The 16951-nt window shown below is 35.4% G+C and overlaps 1 long non-coding RNA gene across 1 annotated transcript in view; it reads right to left on the bottom strand.

The window, feature by feature from the left end:
- LOC147828815 (uncharacterized) overlaps positions 1-16951 on the bottom strand; it is a 393678-nt gene that overhangs the window by 68152 nt on the left and 308575 nt on the right. The window contains exons 4-6 of the long non-coding RNA XR_015450068.1: positions 12688-12865; positions 12077-12305; positions 3049-3176 (exon numbers count right to left, since the gene is read on the bottom strand). This is a non-coding gene — a long non-coding RNA (uncharacterized LOC147828815). The remainder of the gene's footprint in view (positions 1-3048; positions 3177-12076; positions 12306-12687; positions 12866-16951) is intronic.

Raw genomic sequence — 16951 nt, 5'->3', positions numbered from 1 at the left:
TGCTGCGCAAGCACAAGGCCCCGAATTCGATCCCCAGTACAAAAAAAAAAAATTTGACCAGTCCTGAGTCTTATTCTTTAAATACCCTATTAAAGGAAAATGTTTCTTACCAAGTGTATATAGTATATATTTGTATTTATATAAATCTACCAATCCAAAACCATCCATTAAGGTAGGCACTTCCTATTGTGGGAGGCTATAAAGGCAAATATTTCTTTGACCCTGTCAAAGAAAAACTGCGCCTGATATAGTTAAAAAGGCAAAGACTTTAATCAAGAAGATATCTATTATAATAGAAGAAAGACATAAAGTCAACAGTTGGGCATTTATTACCAATTGGCAAGGGGAGGGAGTTTTGGATAGAAAAATCGCTAAAAGGAACATGAATAAATAATGGGATAAGAGGAATTTCATTAAATTTTAGATCTAGGAGGATTCTAAAATTGTCTGAGCAGAGCTCTTCCTAAAACTGGGCTCAGCATAGGAAGGTCAGAGCCTAGTCAAGAGGAACGTTCAAAAAAGCCTGACTAAAATTTGATCAAAGAGAAAGTCCTTGTCACTTCCCAAGAAGTTTTTGACTGTCCTCATAAATGACTGAGCATACATCTCATCAGGCAAATAGGTTACTATACCATTTTTGATCTAAGACAATTTTAAAGTCCCAACTATTTTTAAAATAGAGATTGTATTGAAAATTTTAGTTTCTGTGTACCATTTTGTTTTGTTTTTCCTAGCACCACTTGTAATTTAGCCCTGGGCCTTCATACTGAGTTACACTTGCAGCCCTTTTTAAATTATGAGGTAAAGTCCAACTTGCAATCCTCATGCCTCAGCCTCCAAAAGTGCTGAGATTACAGGTACGTGCCACCACACCCAGCTAGTTTTTGTGTTCTGGACTATTGCATTTACTTTGAAGTAAGAAAATCTGATAATACTCTCTAAGTTACATCATCCAGATGAGTAACACCATTTTTCTTGATGCATGTTTGTAACACAGATTCGCCCTTTGACGAAATTTCATCAGGCTCTTCTGAATCCTCTTCTCAACTAGATCTCATCCTTTGGGTTTTCATGTTTATACTGACCATTTTTAGCAAGAATAAATCTTGGTAAGTCAATTCATCAATAATCCCCAACCCTCAACAGCTCATCATTCTCAATATCTGACTAAATGTCTCACCCCCTCCCATCCTCCAGGTGATAACTGATTATCTGGCTTTCCTTTAGCAAGAATTAGGTTAGACCAAGAATTCTCTTAGCTTCTTCATTCTTCATCTACCAACCCCACTACCCCATACCTTGCTACAAGTCCCTGCTTTTTCCTGTTATAGTTAGAATTTGGCCCAGTTCAATATTGAGGTCTCTTCCTGCTATTGCAATAGTTGCTGAATAAAAACTGTTTTTACCACTTCACTGTCAGGCTCTAGATTTTCTTTAACACTTTTTCTCCATCCTTCCTATATGAAAAATGTATGTTGGCATAGATTTCAAATTGCTACAATTAGAATACAAGTTGGCACTAACATTACCAATAATATTGACATATTTTGAGAGAGAGACTAGACTATTGAGGAGGCTCCAGTACTTTTGCTGCTGATCATTGAAAATGGTTTTGATATAAAAAATGGCATTGATAAATGAAACTCAGGATAGGGAAAAAGAAGGGCAGATGTATATGCCAGGCTTTATTCTAAATGTGCTGTGAGGTCTTGAGCTTTGACTTCAACTTTGACTTGGTAAAATAACTAACAATTGTACCTTACATTTTAAAATTTCTGTCTTATGATGAGTATACAATAACTATTCATTGAGTGATTAATAGCTCATATTTTTCAAAATTCTCAGTATTTCAAAGAGATTTAGCTTTAAAAAAACCTAACGTGATTATTATGCAATATATAGGCATTAATAGAAACTTGAAATAGATCGTAAATACTTTACAGAGCTTGTTTCAAGAAAAAGAAGGGGAAGACATAAAATAATAATGCAGGACAGCCTAATAAAAAGAAACAATGAGAAACTAAAACATGCTTCTCTGAGATTTGGAGATCAAAATATTGGTGTGAAAGGATGAAAGAATTGAGAAAATTAGAAACTATAAGGAAATTAGTTACCAAAACTACATTCCCTTTAATATAAAACTTAGCCTCTTCTGGGCCGGGGATTTAGCTCAGTGGCAATGTGCCTGCCTTGCAAGCACCAGGACCTGAGTTTGATCCCCAGTACCAAAAAAAAAAAAAAAAAACTTAACCTCTTCTGATTTTTTTTTTTTTTTTTTGGTAACTGGGATTGAACTTGGGACCTTGTGCTTGCGAGGCAGGCAGCAGAACCACTGAGCTAAATCCCCAGCCCTTCTGAATATTGTTTAAGGGGAATTCTTAAATCATAAGCTCTTTGAGAACAGAAACAAGCTTCATTTCAAATATTTCTTAGTTCAAGAAAGGGATTTGATATGTGTTGCTGAAGTGCTTTATTTTCCATACAAGGTGCTACAATTTACACCTACATTATGTCATACTATATGAAATGAATACCAACGCATAAATATGCTTTCATCAGGCAAGTGACACATATTTAAAAGAAGAATCATAAAACATGGCTCCTTTAAAATGTCAAAGAATGTAGGCCATCGAGTTTTGGCTTGGCAGGATAATACAAATGAAAAATCTAAAAATTATCCACCAAAAAAATTCAAAATCTATGAATTCACATATTCAGATTGTATTTTAATAAGTGCTATATCACTTTAATTTAGTGTCATTCATTTAAAATAATTTAATTGTACCTAAAAATAATTTCCTGAACTATTTCATCCCTGTCAACTATCAGGAAAAAGGAGTAACTGGCCAGTCATTGCAAAATGGAACTAAAGAACCATGTTATCAAAAGAGACTATTTAGAACTCCAGCTGTTGGTGAAACTGGAGTTGGCAGTTATAATTGTAGGTAGAATTTCTGTTAGAAGAATGTAATTATTCAAACTGGATTTTAACCAACACACCTGAGCACTTCAAGAAATATATTTTTAATACCATAAATAAATACCTACTTTGTTCCATTTCTCAGTAGAAAGATAACTGCTCCTGAGGCAGGTTGAATTCCTAGGGTTCTGCTTTAGTTCTGGCCTAGTAGGAAAAGTGCCACGTACTGAATTGCCAATCTACTTCCTGGGGAGATCTGAAATCAAGCAAAGAAAGCCATTATTATGTATTTGATAGTACTTATTAGCATTTGATATCTTAGAATTTTGTTTTCAAATAGCTTTCATTAGGTAGGTCAAAAGTTTTAAATTCAAAGACTCTATCAGAGTCACAACGAAACATCATTGATATCATTTGGCCTAGGTGGGAGTGGATCAAAGAGTCGATCTTCCTCTTGGATCTTAATTTAAAAAATATTTTTCAAATTATAGGAAGAGTTAGAACTCCTTTCTTTCCTGGCAGCTGAGGTAGAAAACTCACAGGGCAGAATGAGGAAAACCAAAGGCTGAAGGTAGACTATAAAAAGACAGTTCCAGGTTGCCATTCTTGTGAAGCAGACAGGAGCATTTGAGAACTTTGGAGGAAATAAAACTTCATTTTGATCATAATTGAGTTAAAATTAAAACTTCAGATAAATTTAACAGGATTGAACTGAGTAATGATCAAATGGCTAATGGGATAACCCTCAGAACCAGAAAAGGTTCAGAGAACTCTGCTTAGAACGTGGACAGGCAGCATTTATGAATGGAAAATGGACGTGAAGTAGAGAAACAGCTCATTGGTTAGAGTCCAGTGCTCACCTTATGTGAACCTGGTCTGATCACGTGGCAGACTGTGTCAAGCTGAAGCTCACTGCTGTGATTGGCTGAAATTACTCTCTAGTTAGGCTTTCAGACTGTTGATATATTAAGTTTGGTTGCAGTTCCTCAGGACAAGTTTAGGTTAGTTAATCATTGTTTTGTTTTGTTTTTTTAAATCCATGAACACAGCATTTTCATCTAAACTAAAAATGTAGTACTTAAACAATATGGATTCCAACACCCTAATGCCATGTCTTCATGACTAACTACTAATAACGTAGTAAATTTCATAATTCCTACTCTGCCCCTTATATAGTATGGGACTATTTCCCTCATTTGTTACATGGATATATTAATAACAGAAGCCATACAATCGGTTGTCATATTAAATGAGTTAACACCTCCCTGTTAAACACTTTGAACAATGCTGGGCCTTTGCAGAATGTTATATAAATGTTTACTACTGTTTTTTGTTTGGTTGCTTGTTTGTTTTTATCAGTACCTATTTGTATTATATAATTACATTTATTGTGGGGAGTTGAGTATATGTACACAACACATCTTAATTCTTCAAAATGGTCTGTTCTTTTCCTAAAAACTCAAAGTACTCTCTGAAGAAGATACCAGAAATTGAAAACCACAGGAAGAGAAACTCGAGTCTGGGAGAACAGCAACACTTGCTTTGGTTATATCTGGCTAAAAACTTTTTCAGTTCCCTGAAAAGATATGATAAATCGGTATCAGTATAAGCTATTACATAAAATTATGCTTTTGATAACTATAGTAAAAAGTACTCATTTCTAATTTGGGGCTATAGATTTAGACATTCTCAATGAATTATCCTACTTTTGTATAAAGATTTTAGTTAAAGAACTCATTCGGGTATTATAAAGAGTTTAACTCCAGGCAGCCAAAATGAATTGCAGACACACTGTCTCCCACATCAATAAATGTGTAGGTGGCTTTTTCACATTCTATCGAGTAGATAAAAATCAAAGAAATATAGACTTCACGGTATTTTTTAAATGTTTGCTGTTTTTAGAATAGTTTTACATTACAAAAATTTGGGAAAATGGTACAAAAAGATCCCTATAAACTCCCAACCCAATTATCACTCTCACTGACATATTTGTCACAATTAACGAACCAATATTAATATGTTACTATTAACTAAAGTCCATACTTTTTTCAAACTTCCTTAGTCTTTAACAATGTTTTTTTTTTTCTGTTCCAGCATCACATACTACATTTAGTTATGTCTCCTTAGGCCACTCTTAGCTGTGACAGTTTTTCAGACTTCCCTTGTTTTTGGTGACTGTGACAGCTGTGAGATGCACTGGTCAGGTATTTTATGGAATGCCTTTCAATGGTTACTTGGTATTTTTCTCATGACTAAAATGAGGTTTTGAGTTTGGGAAAGAAGAAATGTAGTCAGTCAGTATAAACTCATAAATATTTATCTAATCCAATACTACTTTTATTTTATTGTTCAGCCTGTTTCAGTTTGATCAACAACTGAAGCTCTTTCAGTTGGCTCCTCTCTTTTGACATATCCTCTTCATTGTGGGGTTGTTTTTTGTTTGTTTTGGGGAAGAGAATATTCAACATTTCCTTTCACAAATGCCAGATGTTCCAGGCATCCTGTATATATCTCACCCTACTACTAATATCAATCCTTTCTGCAAGAAGTCCTGGGTTTTTTCTTTAGCAAATGGTATTAGAAACCAAGGTCTGTGAAGTAGATGTGCTTAGTGTTATTGGAAAGTCATTGTTTCTAGGCTCTCTAAGCTGACAAAGAAAGAAAATACATGTGTAATAACTTTAAATCTATAGATCACCTTAGGAAAAGTTGGCATTTTACCAGCCTTGTCTTTCTTCCAATCCATGAACTTGAAATATCTCTACATTTATTTGAATTTTCTCTCATCAATGTTTTATACCTTGTATAAAAGTATATAAAAGTTTCATACTGCATATACATCCTTACATATTTTCTTAGATATATAATCAAGTACATTTTTTGGTGTTATTCTAAATGGTGTTTTTAAGTTTTAAATTCCAATTGTTCATTGCTGGTATATAAAAAAACAGTAAGCCTTTGTATATTGGGCTTCTGGCCCAGGATATTGTGGGTTGTACCTTCAAGGATGCCATTACAGAGAAAAGCCAAGAAAAATCACCTATGTCTTTGGTAGGTGAAGTAGAAAGTAGTTATTTTGAAATACACTGTAACAAAGGCCTACTCTTCAGAGACAAGTCATTACTAGTCTTCTCAAATAAGCACAAGGTGAATAACCAACTGCGGCCCTTTAGCCTTCCTGATTCACCTAAATGGTGATGGAAATGAATATAAAAATGGTTTTGTGGCCTGGGGATTTAGCTCAGTGGCACGCTGCACCTGCCTCGCAAACACAAGGTCCTAAGTTTGATCCCCGGTACCAAAAAAAAAAAAAGGTTTTGTGACAGTCACTCCAGGAACATAGGCCCAATAACATCTAAAGGTACAGCAAGCATTGAACACAGTCCAAATGCTAGCCAAATTAATATTGAAAACACACACAATAAAAAAAATCATAATTTGGTTCTCTGCGTAATACATCATGTGTAGATCTCAAAAAAATATAAAGCATGCCAAAAGGGAAAAACACCTTAACCTATTCAAAGGGAAAAATGATTTTTCAAACAAATTATAATGGAGGGAACTGAAATAAATGTTAAAATAAAGTCTTTGGAAAGAAGAATATACCAAAGCTCAAATCCACATTTTTATAAAAGGAAAAGCATCAGAGAAAGAATAACTGAAAGTAAAATAAAATCTCCCATTTTTTATCTCATTAATTGCTCTAATAAATAAATGTTTTTTCAAAGTAAAAACAGTGACTTTGTATACTGCTGTCTTCCTCTACTTGCTTATTAGTTCCAGGAGATATTTGGTGTTTTCTGTTTGTATGTTTTTGATTTTAGTTATATTTTTCTACATAGCCTTTTGCAAATAAAGATGACTTCATTTCTTCTTTCCAACTTGTATATCTCCCTCCACCCCGGTACCAGGGATCAACCTCAGGACCTGCCACTTGTAAGGCAGGTGCAGCGCCACTGAGCTAAATCCCCAGCCCCTCCAACTTGTATATCATTTTTTTTTTTTTGTCTTATTGCATTACCTAGGACTTCTAGTAAGACGTTGAATAAGAGTAGTGAGAAAAGACCTCCATGCCTTCCTTGTTCATGATCTAAAGTAGAAAACATCCAATCTCTCACCAATAAATATGATATTATATGCAGATCTTTTATAGATGATTTTTCTGAAATTGCGAAATTTTCTCAGTTTGTTGAATGGGTGTTGGATTTTGTCAAGTGACTTTGCTGTGTCAATAGACATGATGCTTTATATGATTAATTTTCAAACACTGAAACAGTCCAGTATATTTGGAATAAATTCTACTTGATTATATAATTCTTTTTATACATTGTTGGATCTGATTTATTAATATTTTGCTCAGGATTTTTTGTCTATGTTTAAGAGCATCTTAGTTCCTTTCTTGTCACTGAAACAAAATACCAATTAAAAGACAAGTGGTTTATTTTTGCTCACAGTTTCATTGGATTCAGTCCATGGTCAGCTGGCCCCAAGGCAGAAACAGTATGGCAGAATGGCATGGTGGATGAAAGCTGCTCACTACATAGTGGCTAGGAAGTAGAGAGAGAATAGAAGAGCCAGAGACAAGCATACACCCTTCAAAGTTGTGCCTCCAGTAACACACTTTCACAATAGGCCCCACCTATTAATGTGGGAATTTAGGGGTGTATTTATATCTTAGTCATAATTCTCTCTTTGGTCCCCCCAAAATTTATGTCTAGCCCATTTTATGAAAAATCTATTTAATTCATTTCTAAGTCACCAAAGACTTAACAGTTCTAGTATTGCTGAAAAGTCCAAGTCTAAAACCTCTTCTGAAACTCAAGACAAATGGTTGGCTGTGAGCTCCTGTAAACATCAAAAAGAAAGGTAAATACTTCCAACATACATTGGCACAGGGTAAATATTCCAATTCCAAGAAGGAGAAATAGGGAACTAGAAAAGAATTGGACCAAAGAAGTACTGAAAACTCAGCAGGGCAAACATTAAGTCCTATAGTTCCATATCCAGCACCCAGGGAAGACTGTAGTGAAATGTGAACTCAAAAGGGCTGATTCAGCCCCACCCATATAGCCTGCCTGGCCCCTTTCTTGGACTAGTTCCACTTGCCACCTTTCAGTTTTCCTCAGAAGACTTTCCACATTTGGCAACTCCAATTTCCCAGTGCTTCCACTGTGCCTTCAACTTCACTCTCATAGCTTCACACAAAGCCTTTTCAGGAGAACACTGCCTAGCCTTCTAGGCCTTCCTCTGAAATCTGTGTGAAAGCCTCTGTGACCATAACTCTTACATTCTTTTTTTTTTTTTTTTTTTTTTTTTTGGTACTGGGGATCAAACTCAGGTCCTTGAGCTTGCGAGGCAGGCGGCAGAACCACTGAGCTAAATCCCCAGCCCACATAACTCTTACATTATTGATGCCAGTAAAACCAGCACCATGTAGATGATGCCAAGGTTTGCTGCCAGCTCAACCAGTAGCTGGGGCCTCTGGGACCATGGCTACAATGCCTTGATGGCTGACCACAGTAAAATGAGTCCTGAAGAATCAATTTCCTAGAAGGCCAATTTCAAGCAAGCATCCCAGGGCATCTCTTCTTTAAAGCTTTATAGTTTTGCATCCTTGAGTCTCCAGTGTGATGTTTCCTGAGATGTCTTGAAGCCATCTTTCCTATTTTCCTGATGCAAAGTACTTGGCTTATTTTTAATGCTACTTTTTTCAACAACTATGTCCATGGCCCAACTTTGCAGGCATTTCTTCTGAGAAAGCTGCAAACTTTTCAAATCATTCACACCTGCCATTTTCTCCTCATTCTCACTGTAGATCTGGCTAAAAGCAGTCAGCAGTACTCATGCCACAGCTTGAATGTTGAGCTGCATTGAAATTTCCTCTGCCGGATTAGTTAGTCCACTACTTTTAATCTCTGTCTCCTGCAAAGTCTCAGGACTAGGGAACAATGTAGACAAATTTTCTACCAGAGTGTAACACACATGGCCTCTGGTCCAAAATTCAATAGAATCTTTATTTCCAACTGAAATCTCCTAAGCCTGGCTTTTATTGTCCAGATTTCTCCCAGCACTCTTGCCTTCTGCGCTCTGACCAGTACATACATCAAGCACTACTCATAACATTATGAAGTTTCTTAGGTGGCATCTCCAAACTTTTCCAAACTCCTCCCAAAAACTAGTTCCAAAAGCTTCTAAATGGCATGGTCAGGTAGTCACAGAAACAACCCCACTCTTAGTATCAATTTCTGTCTTGGTCACTTGCCTGTCACTGGGAAAATATATCTAATATCTGTAATTTAAAAGAGGAGAGGATTATTTTGGTTCACAGTGGTTTAATTTGGTTTACAGAGGTCTATTTTGGCTCCAAAGCAGAAGCAGCATGGCAGAATAGCATGGTAGAGGAAAGCTATTCACCACACTGTGGCCAGGAATCAGAGAGAGAATGGAGGAGCCACCCAGTTACCCATCCCATCCGACCAGACCCCAACTCCAAACACATGACTTTAGGGGGATATTTAGATCTAAACCACAACATGAAATACATTGATTCATATTTTATAGTACTTTTGAAATAAACTCTAAGACATTTTCACATACATTCTACATTATTCAGTTAATCATTTTGTACAAAACTTAAGCTATGCATGGTCTTTCATCAGAGAATAAAATAGGATATGGTATAAAGTGAAAAGAGAGAACTCTGATTATCTTTATTCTTTAAATGAGCATTAAGTAAAATCTTATATAGAAAAACATTTTACTAGACAACATTTTTCAATGGCTATAGAGTATTTAAATATAGGGCTTTGATTTCAAATTACTTTGGGAACAATGATGTTTTTAATTATGTCTTCATTCCCCTCTTCTTAAAAAAACCTCTTAGTCTCTTAGTACCTTTTCCTTAACCTGATTTCTTTCTGAATTCCAAGGGTAGAATTGACACCAAATCTCACGTCTTTCATAACACTTGAAAACAGTCTACTGTTGAAAAGTAATGGCTGCATTCCAAGTACATTTTTAGAGAGGTGTTGCCTGACACTTCAGACATGTTCAGTTCTATAATAATTCTCCTTGCAATCTGTTCATTTTTCTTTCTCTTTTCTTTTCTCCCTTTGTAGTGCTTCTTTTCCTTTTCAAAAGTTCACTCTGGCTCCATTGTAGCATTTTCTCTTGAAGTCTCATCTTTTCCTCTCTTTCTATACTCAACTTTTGTTTTATGGCTTATTTCACTGTCCTGCTCTGCTGGAATTCTAGGCAGTCACTCTGGCATCTTGCACTGCAATGTAACAACCTAAATCTGACAAAAGCCTGTCAATTGTTCATCTTGGCACCTTCTCCACACACACTAAATGGTAGGAGAGCTACAGAACGGAGCTTCTTTGATGTTAGTATTGGGGACTTGGGATGTTTTCATTGAGGGCTGATGATTATATTTTTTTAATCTTAGCAGTTGTCTTTGAAACCAATCTGAGGCAAATTCTATAGGCTTCAAATGAACTCTCTGGATCTTTTGTGGTGAAAGAAGTTAGAAACAAGAAAGAAATAGGTTTGTTTGTATGTAAGATTTGGAGGATGGTAACATAATGACATACACACAATTCACGCCACATACACTGTGGTGGGTGATTAATTAAAAGGAGTTGTCCTTGTGAAAAGTATATATAAAAGGTAAGGCATACAAGTATAGCTATCCAATGTGGTCAGAATAAAAAACATATTTATCTAGATTCATAAATTCGGGGAGATATGGTACATTTCAAACCAGAATTATGATTAACAGAATTAGAATAGGAATTTCAATTATACATATCACTCATTATTATTATTATTATTTTTGGTTCCAGGGATTGAACTTGGTTCCTTGCAGTTGTGCAGCAGCCGGCGAAACCACTGAGCTAAATCTCCAGCCCCTACATATCACTTATAAGTTAAATTTTTTTAAGCTAGTTAAAATAGCAGAAAAATTATTCTTGTTTTTCAGTAACTAGAACATTTAGTCATTAAAGTAAATCTATTTTGCTAATCATACCAGGGAAATCCAAGTGAAAATTGTACCAAAACAAGATGAGGCATGATGCAGCAGTGCACACCTGTAATCGCAGCACTTCAGAGGCTGAGGCAGGAGGATCACTATGAGTTTAAGGCTGGCTTGAACTACACAGTGAGTTCAAGACCAGCCTGAACTATACAGCTAGATTCTATGTAAAAAAAAAAAAATCCAAGATGAAAATATTAATGCATACATGCAACTTTGTGACTTCTTTGCTGTCTTGACTTCTCAAATTGCATGTTATATTCAGCATGCTCACTATTTTGGCAATTTCCACATCTGCTTGATCTTTTCTACTATTTGCTATCTATTTTCACCAGTAAAAAGGGTAAGCAAATGTGAAAAAGAGATGGTCAGAAAAATACATTTAAAAATGAAATTTAAACCCAAGTGTTTGCACACACCTTTAATCACATTCTGGGAGATGGAGGCAGGAGGATCCCAAGTTTGAGCCCAATTTGGGCAACTTAGCAACTTTGTGAGACCCTGTCTCCAATCGATCAATCAATCAATCAATAAGTTATTCACCTCTGTAAAGTATATGAAACAACCAACCAAACAATGAGAAACAATATAAACCAATCTTAATGTCCCTCTACCATGAGGTTTTCTGCTGACAGCACCCCTGACAACTAGACTACCAATCTATATTATCAATCAATAGTTACTTAGTTTCTTAGTGGTTTCACAAATATTGGGTTCTAAAACATTATATGAAGAGAGCAATGTTTCAAGACTGCTTTAAAATACCAAATATGTCTTTGGCTGGAACCAAGCTAATTAACACTAAAATATTAAATCAATATTCTTAATAATAATGTATTCATTATTTTTGGAAAAAAATTAGTGTGCCCTGATCAAAATGTAAATATGCATACTGATGTACCTACACTGGGGAATTACTATTTATATCTAAACAGGCAGGTGGAAATCAGCAGGTGTATTAGGCAATTGTCATTTTGTTCACTGAAACAGTGCCCTTTCTGTTCTATGACTACTAAGATCTCTGAATGTTTTAGTACTGAACTATTCTCAGCACAGATGACTCTGGTGCCACCTTGAATATTCACCATTCATAGGCTGCCACTTTTGCTATGGGAACTCACACATGTGACTTGTTTCCATGGCAGCTCATAAATTACAGATCCCAAAGTCAGCTGCAATGAAAAGAGAAAAAAAATTTTAAAGATGCTTGCTTTAGTTCATGGCAGTTATCCTGAATATTGCTGAAGTCTTTTCGGTTGGGTTTCAAACCATCTCTGTCGTATGAGAGAACTTGAAATTGTGCTTTACCCTACATATTGGCAATTGGAACCAAGCTGTCTTCTCTCTAGGCTGGGGAAATAAAGAAAGCATTTTTGTAAATCATGCACCAGATAACAGTCTCTTCATGAACAGTCTCAATCTGTCCTGTTATTATCTACTTTCAAATCACTTCTGATGAGTACCAACTGCTTAAATGAAGGAAGAAGAATCAAAACTTTAACTTTTTAATAAATAACTAATATTAAAATAAGACATCTGAATATTCAGATAAAGTCCACAATTCAGATAAAAGCTAAGACCTATAATTACTTTTAATTTCTTTTTAGACAAACAAACATTTTTTTTGTAGAACTGTGCACATCAGTAGCAATCAAATGTTAAAGCTAAAACAATTTTTATATGGCCTTCCATAGATAGGGCAGAGGGACGTGCCCATGAACTCAGCACCTACCTGTACTCTGTATGTATCATTTTTAATCTTCACACAGTCCTTGAAGGGAGAGGAGTCACATTCTTATTTTCTAATTGAGGAAACTGAGGCTCAGTGGTGTTAGGTATCTTGTGCAGATCAGTAAGTAAAAGAATCAGGACTTAAAATAGAAGCAGCAGTTTAAAATAGTCCATTCAACCTACAATTATAATATTAAATATGAAATTCAGAGAAAAATCATTTCCTCACTTTTATATTTTGAAAACTAGTCTCTTCTCAAGGTAATTTACACATTGTGGTTTCTTTTTTAATATACATACAACTCGCAGTAATGAATAATATGAATAGATTCATGCATCAGATCATCTGGCATATTAGTAGTCCACTCATTTACCAAAAAAAAAAAAAAAGGAAAGGAAATAAATGCAGTCATTTACCAAATAACAGAGCACTGTGCTTTTAGTATCCATTGAGTTTCTGTGCACGTAGTTCAATGACAACGTAGGACCTGATATAGAGCCCCTTTTGGACTTACACTTTATTTCCTGTAGAGCAACAGGTTACACTATGCCTTTTGTTTCAGACAAAGCGAAGACATAGAAAGTAGTGTGCTGACCTCCACCCTCTACCTAATGCTGACACTTGCTTCAGATTGATACAGAGTTTAAATTTCAACCTAGTCTGAAAATCTTGGCAAAGACAGTCATTGCATCATTTTAGGTGTCTATTTGGGTCCTGTGTTGACATCAATCCTAAATAATCATGAATGCAATGCCTTTGCAGATGTTTTTGAGCTGATCTCTGTGTTCTTAGTTCATTTAAACATTGATGAGCTGAGGATGTACCAAAATCATGTAGCTCTCTGCCTTAGCTTACTTCTGCCTTAGCTTTTAGTCCTTTTCAGGGTGCTTCCTTAAATTAAATTATACTTTAGTTTAGTTCCATTAGATGAGGATATCCACTACCATAGAACAACATAATTTTACTTCTGACCAGTTATTGACTTGAGGGAAATTTTTGACTAATACCGATGACTGTGTGTCGCTAATATTAGCAAAAGAAGTTCGAAAACACCATCCTTTAACATGAATTACTTCTTTCTAATTGTTTAATATGTTTCTTTGAATTCCTACTGTTTCTTTGGATTCAGACAAATAAAATTTAAATTCCTGTTGTATTCAAGGATTTTCATAGGTATACTTGCCCTGACACCCACTTTTCTATGAATAAGAACACAGCCTTCAGACCTATTAGATTTAAATTCAGGTATCTCCTCTGCCATTTTCCATCTGCATAAATTGGAGAAATTTCAGGTTTTGTTTCTACCTTATCTGGATTTAAACTTTTTGTGTGCGAAAGTGGAGTAATAGTGCTTGATTAGGAATTTTTGTGCAGAGCAAATGTGAAAAAAAAACCATAAAACACTGAGAACAGTGACTGGACATTGCAGCCCTTCTCCACCTTCAGTTCTTCCTCCAAATTCCCTTCTACTCACTCTGAGCAATTTACTTTTCCCCAAAGAATATATGCATTTTTCCTCTAGCCCTAGGCATGTAATATGTACACTGCCTGGGATGGCCTTTGACCTCCCACTGTTCACTTCACTCCTTCTTTGTATCTGAGTATCACTTCCTTTAAGGGACCTTCCTAGATCTTTCTGCCCATGAGTTCAGGGTACTTTGAACACACTCAGAATTCTATAAATGCTTCTAGCATAACATGATACTGTGTTATAAGGACATTTATAATAGGTCGTCCCCTATTAGCCTGAGGCCCTCAAAAGCAGAGTTGACATCTAAAGCATTTTTGTGTCCCTAGTATCTAGTGTTCAATATTTGTTGAATAAAATAATCCTGTGCTCAAGAAATTCAGGTTTACTATTTTCCTTTTTGTTTTATTCTTTTTTCTTATAGTACTGGTGATTAAACCTAGGGTTCATACAAGTAAGGCAAGCACTCTACCACTGAGCTACATCAGCAGCCCTTCCACTTTTTAATATTCATTTCTATCCACAGTTAAGACAGTATTGCTCTTTTGTTCTGGGACTTGCACTTGATAGAAACTATACAAATGTCTGTCCAGTCAAACATAGTGTGAAAAATAACAACTGGTGTTGTTATAAGTCGAAAATTATTAATGGATGAGAGAATGAAAATTAAGTGAATATAAGAAAGAACATAAGAACATAACTTTCATTTACTATTCCCATTCTAATTTTGCGTTTGGAAACCTAACAAGTAGGTAGTAGTAAATGTGTACAGTGATCTGCAGAAGACAGATTTCCTTTTCCTTTTAAAAGCATGCTCTGGGAGATAAGAATGCAATTTGGAAATGTAATTTTATTTTTAAATTATGAGATGGATAGACTTAAATAGCATTGATGATGAAAAATGGCATAGGAGAATGTAGATGGTTTACGTGAAACAAGAACATCAATCTTCCTTCTTAAAAGCAATGAGTCCAGGGTTGAATTAGAAAATATTCTGGAGGGAAAGCTATATGATGAAATTTGTTCCTGGGTCAAAAGTCTCTTCCCATCTGCTGACCGGAAGGGCATTCAATAGGTTGATGTAATCTCTGTCACCAACAGAAGGAAGGGAAACAGTGACTGATATCCTTGTCCCAATATCCATTGTCTTCACATAGAGAAGTTAGAAACATAGCTTGAGATAGACATTGAAGTAGGTATCATCTATCTTTTTAGCCCAATAGAAGGTTCATGGTTTCTTAAGAGTCTAAAGTCAAGTGAATTGAAAAACAGAACGAGTGTTCTCAAAGACCAGATTAAAAATTTTTGCTGACTCCTTAAGCACATACAAGAGATGGCAGTAACCTAGATAGGAATGTTTGTTAGCTTCCATCTATACTACACATAAGTTTATGTAAACATTTCATGTGTAAATTATTGTACTACCTGACCACCAGAAATATATTTGTAATTTGGCTTTATCAGATGTAATAGAGTAAAATGTTTTTCCTAAAACTGTTATGCACACACACATACGTGCACCCACACACACACATACACACAAAAATTCTTCTCTCTATTCTCTCCAATCCATCTCTGCAACAGATAAAACTTCACAAAATACCCGCCCCAAATCACATACTTCCACTTAAAAGTTGATCTGCAAAATGTAGTTCAACTTTAAAAACCATTAAAAAATTGTTGCAACTCACTTTTCCATTTTTTTCTCAAATTTCTGTCCTATGACTTGCACTTCAAACAAATCTGACTAAATCCACAATGTTTGTGTGCTTTAGAGAACTAAATTTTCCAAATACTCTCAGTTGTCAATTCTTTCTATCCACAGACTTCTTATTTTCTGCAACTGTTTTTATTTCCACAAATGTATTATACATTATTAAGCAAAGACATTTTTGCATAGAGTTTTATTTAATTTGGATGGTATTGAAGTTACTCTAGACTTCATTTGCCCTTGTCTTTTCAGTGGGGCAATCACTATTTGGATACCTTTTTATATGCATTGATAAATATACATATAAAAAATATAAAGCAAGGTGCACGTAGACATAAAAACATATGCCTTTGTTTTGTGTATTTATGTTTATTTTGCACTCATAAGTTCATACTCAATATTTTTGTAACACTTTTGTTTACCTATTTTCTTGGTCCTTTCATGTCAGTAGTAGAGATGGGCTATAATATTCAAGTATAGATGTGTCATATTTAACCATCCACCTACTAATAGACATTGGACTTTTTCCATTTTTCCCATTGAAAAAACTACTACAAAAAAGAACATAACTATGCAATATTTTTCTTAAGCTTGACTGTGTCCCCCAGAATTCCTGTATTGGAAACTTAATCCCCAACGTGACAATGTTAAGAAGTGGGGCCAAAGAACAAGTGTTTAGGTTGTGTGAGCTCCTCCCACACTCATAGATTATTGCCATTACAAAAGGGGCTCTCAAGAGAGTGGCTTTGCTATCTTGTACTCCTGTTCTTCCACCTTTTGTACCATGATGGCACAATAAAAAAAGCCCTCTCAAAATTCTAGTACCCTGACCTCAAGCTTCCCATCCTCCAAAAACATGAATCAATAAATTTCTGTTTATTATAAATAACCTAAGTTCCAGTACCCTCTTATAGCAGCCCAAAATGGACTAAGAAATCATATGAGCTTGGGCTGCTGTAACAAAATATCACACATGTGGTAGTTCAGACAATAGAAATTTACCCTCATGCAGTCTGGAGCCTGAAGGTTCCAGAACAGAGTGAAGCCTGGTCAGGTTCTTGGGGAAGCTTTCTGTTTCCAGACAG

Source organism: Heterocephalus glaber, unplaced genomic scaffold, assembly GCF_053883595.1.
Source record: "Heterocephalus glaber isolate CG9 unplaced genomic scaffold, H.glaber_assembly_v1.0 deba00000901, whole genome shotgun sequence".
NCBI classification, from domain to species: domain Eukaryota; kingdom Metazoa; phylum Chordata; class Mammalia; order Rodentia; family Bathyergidae; genus Heterocephalus; species Heterocephalus glaber.
This window is presented reverse-complemented; position numbering and strand designations above follow the sequence as displayed.